Source organism: Petromyzon marinus, unplaced genomic scaffold (genome assembly GCF_048934315.1).
Source record: "Petromyzon marinus isolate PM22_M1 ecotype Great Lakes invasive population unplaced genomic scaffold, UKy_Petmar_22M1.pri1.0 PM_Scaffold_165, whole genome shotgun sequence".
Taxonomy (NCBI): domain Eukaryota; kingdom Metazoa; phylum Chordata; class Hyperoartia; order Petromyzontiformes; family Petromyzontidae; genus Petromyzon; species Petromyzon marinus.
The window spans coordinates 156633-161010 of record NW_027423130.1 but is presented as its reverse complement, the minus strand read 5'-3'; the positions used below and the strand labels follow the sequence as shown (position 1 = coordinate 161010).

The following is a 4378-nucleotide window of genomic DNA, read 5'->3' as shown; positions in this document are numbered from 1 at the left end:
CGTTGTTGTTCATCCTTGAATAAACCTTTGTCTACATTCTACGTTCTCCGTTCTCAGTTCAATGAGTCTCCAATACGTGGACCTGGACCCGAGCTGTGGTCCCGGTCCGTAGTAGCTCGGTACGTTGTAATTAGTTTAGTTAGCCTGGTGGTCACCACCATAGGTTGTTATTCTGCTAAGGGGTAGTTATCCCGTGTGTTGGAGTTAAATACATGTGTTGCCTCCAAGTCTATGTCTGCGACTCAGTTGAACTCACTCCAAGTCTATTACATCAATAATACGTGACTAAGTTTGATAGTATTATGTAATTTTTTTTAATTGCGGCATTCTCAATTTACAATGTAGTTATCTTGTTAGCCTCACGTATAATTCATATGAGCTTAGTTGTAATTTCTAAGTCTTTTTCGTATGTATTTAAGTACAGTGCACGTGTAGTGGGCTCACTTGAAAGACACACTGATTCAGGAGGCAACACATTTATTCTATGACCACAATGGGGTAACGACACAAACGCGTCAGGTCAGTCGGCACACTGCCTGACCCAAGTTGCTGAGCATGAAGACCGAAGAGAAGACGTAGCAAGGCGGGTTCTATTGCAGCAAACAGCCCTGATGCAGCCCCGGGACCCCCCTTTCATACCCCTCAGCGGGGCCCCGCTCCGCCCTCGGACACGATTTCATCCAGAACTTACTAGAAGGTTCTGGATCGCCTTCCACGTGTCCCCTGCCTGGCTCTGCCCTCGGCCACGCCCCCTTCTGGAACTCACTAGAAGGTACTGGGTCCTACAACACGTGTCCCCTCTGTCACCTTTGGCCTACATGCCATCACGTGCCCCTGCCAGCCCCAGAGACGTCTACCATGACATATACTCTGCTGGCAGAGGGCTACTATACCCACTATTCTTCTCTCTGTCGGTAGATGGCACTAGGTGCCGTAGTGACCCATTATATGTCACTACACATGTAATGGACACCCACTGTGAACCAGTTAACTACACGGAACATTTATTCGGTTGGTTGGCATTATATATTATATTTTGTTCAGTCATCTTCGCGCAGAATATATACACGTGTGCAATATGAGTTTAATGTGTGAAATTATTCACGTCAATTATGTTGCCATATTTAGATAGGTGGAAGATTGAGGCATCATGCCACGATTGAGCCATTTAATGTCTGTACGCTCTTCGTTAATAAAATATAAGTGTATGCTTGCAGTTTAAATTCTTCATCATCATCATCGGACATGTTTAATCCACTGCTCGATGGATACTGATTTAATTACCAGCTAATGCTCACACACTTGTGTGGTGACGTGGAATGAGTCACTGGAGCGCGTGCCGCTGGGAGATTGGTAGACAATGGCATTAGGACTATCAGCCCGTTCTACCAGTTGCAGCTGTGGGCAAAGCATGAAGCCATCTGAAGGATCCAGAGGGGTGCAGGGCCGAGGGTGGAGCCTGGCCACGCTTTTCAGGATATAAGGCGAGCTCCAACTCACAGCCGGGGCAGCTGCGATCTGGAGTGGAATTCGTCGTGCTGTCGTAATTGTGATCGTCACCCTCTTCAGCTGTGGGTTTGGCAGCATGTTGGCTGTCCCGACCCGGTGTGTGGTTATCCCCTAAGGCTCTGAAGGTCGGAATAAAAGAGATAGAGTACCTCCTATTAGTGTCTGTGAACTAGAACACAACATTTGGTGTCAGGCGTGTAAACGAAATTTTTTTTATATTTTAGGGTTGTTATGAATGTTTTTTCTTCGAATCCTTGAGGGGGAAATAGACTATGCTGAAACACGTGAAGAGGAAGGCTCTCGCCCGCATACCCTCGGGCAAGGAGGATTCCCGGGCAGGGCTGGCAACCGGGACCCCTTGTGGGGGGCCCCGGAGTGGTGATCCCGGCGGGGCAGCGAGCAAAGGGCGACGGCTCTGCGCCGCCGCCGGCTGAAGGGGGGCTGCGGGCAATCGGCAAGCGCATCGTGGGGCGGCTTTCCACAGTGTCGACCCTGGGGGGCAGCTGGGCAGGGAACAGCCGAAGGAAGGGGCTGTGGCTCGGGGGTGGCGAGCGGGCGACTCCGCCATCACTGCCGACCGAGGGCAGGAATTGGGTCCCTTTAACCTGCCGCCGACAGCTCATCCGGGGGCACCTTCCCTCGCGCAGCGGCTGCCGCTTCTCAATTAATTTCCGGCTGCGGGGGGTGCTTGGGCGGCCTTCCAGCGGCGGTTCGCCACCACTTGCGAGCTCGCAGGGTGGTCCGATGCGGAGGCGCTACTTATTCTTCCCACCACACTGGATAAGAGCCTTGGCGGCGTTTTTTTACATTCCGGAGGTGGACAGAACGAAGCTGCGTCAAGCGTACTCCCAGTTGGCGGCAATTTTTGAACTGCCGTCCAACGCGGCAGACATTCGTAATACAGAGTTGGGGGGAGACGGAGACACCCCGCGCTTTCTGCAGCGCACTGCTGTCGCTGGCCAAGGATGCGTACCCAAAGATGGAGCGGGCAGGACTGGATTCTCTGGTGCTTGAGAAAATGTTGACGCTGGCTCAGGAAAATAACGTTTGTTTGCCAGCCACAGAGGAGGATGACCTGTTCTCGATTCAGGTAGCCCATTGCATCCAGGCCCACTGTAACCTGCGACGACGTGCTGGGGTAAAGGCAGGGGCTGGATTTCCGGGAGAAAAGGGCAACCAGGCTCTCTGAGAGTCTCCCTGGGTGTGCGCGTCAGGTGGTTGGAGCCTGCGGAGGACATTCGGAGTGGGACGACGATGGGACAAGCGGCGGGGGGGGGGGGCCCCATTACCTCTTTCAGTTGTGGCCTACCGGGACACATCTCCAGGGGCTGCCGTGCTGATTTGGGGCCGCCTCCGCTCCTCTGGGTCCAAAGGCAGGTTGCAATAGGTCACACACCCGGCCGACACAGCCACCTCATGCATCCCATTTCAGTCCGTGTCAGGTGCACACGCCGTCGCCCCTCATAGGAATACGGGGTATGAAGGTCGTGCATGATGGTTGGCAATGGATCGCACTGGCACACTGTGTCATGGCAGCGGGATCATCCATAGTATGTGGATTTGTGCAGGCTGTTGAGGTGCGAATGCTCATAGATACGGGGGCATCCGCCACCATGGTTTCAGAGTTTATTTTTAGGACTCTGCCATAGATGTGGGTTGCCTGGGTCTGGTAGATAATCTGTGTGTTGCCGCTAATGGTGGGAGTTTAGGCATTGTGGGCTAAATCAAGGCATCGATACGGATTGGCGATATTGAAAGGACGGGCCTGGTGTTGGTTTCAAGTTCGTTAGCGGTGCCTTGTTTATTCTGGAAGGATTTTTGGAAGAGGATGCCCCTCTGGATTTTAATTGACCAGGGTTGTGTGGAGTTACCGTCGGGGCATCGGTTGAGATTTTTGGAGTCCCCTACTGGATGGTGTATCGCTAACACTGTGGTTCAGGCCATGGTGTGTGAAACTGTTAGGGTTCCCCCGGGTGCACAGATGCTCATACCCTTGGGCTGCGGAAACGGCTCGACCAGAATTACTGGGAGTGAGGTTTTTCTAACCCCTTCAAATAGAGCAGTTCGTGGGCAAATTTTATAGGGCATCAGACCTAGTGTGGGGAGCGGTGGTGCAGCGGTTAGCACACTGTAATTAACATGGCGACCAGGGTTCGATTGTCCAACACCAGTGACAATTATCTGAGCCGGTCCTGGGCCTCCCCTAGATTAACTCAACCTCTGAGTATCAATTACAATGTGTAAACAATGCCACTGGGGAGACAAAGGCGGCCAAGCATGGTGCTGGCCACACACCCCATTGTGTATCGTACCAGCCTTCATAGGTGCTGGCTACAGTAGGCTGTTGGCAATATATTGTATTTTAATTAACTATTTGGCACGTTGTTTACGTGACATACCTTACTGGCTGTCGGGTGGTGGAGGGTTGCGACGCATCTATACTTATGGGATCTAATCCTAAAACCTGTATTAACATGTTAAGCTGTGTTCAACCACCACACTACAGGTCTCAACAACACTCACTCACTGGTTCGCTCAATCACGATTATATTATTGCGTATGGAGGCAATAAAGGGTGTCAATTGAATAGTGTACCAAAAAAAAGTTTAACAGTTGTATTGCTATATTCTTGGTTCTTTCGGTAAGTCGCGTGGTTTTCACACCTGATGATTGTTGTGTTGCAGTCGAAACTTCGTGAATTTTATTGTTCTGTTAACGCCGACAATGGTATCTGCAGCGAAACGTCGAATATAAAATTGGAAATTTTGCTTGCTTTTTAACATTTCGGCTATTGCTGAAGTGCCAAATCAATTGGCATGTTTTCCCAAGTGACGACTTAAAGTGATTGGCTCTGTCGGTTGGTGGAGGG

General features: G+C 51.1%; 1 long non-coding RNA gene across 1 annotated transcript; it reads left to right on the top strand.

The window, feature by feature from the left end:
• The first annotated feature begins 851 nt into the window (after positions 1-851).
• Positions 852-4096, top strand: LOC142922767 (uncharacterized). Its single transcript, XR_012940276.1, has 2 exons — positions 852-1634; positions 2724-4096. It is a non-coding gene; the product is annotated as an uncharacterized LOC142922767 (long non-coding RNA).
• The last annotated feature ends 282 nt before the right edge of the window (positions 4097-4378 follow it).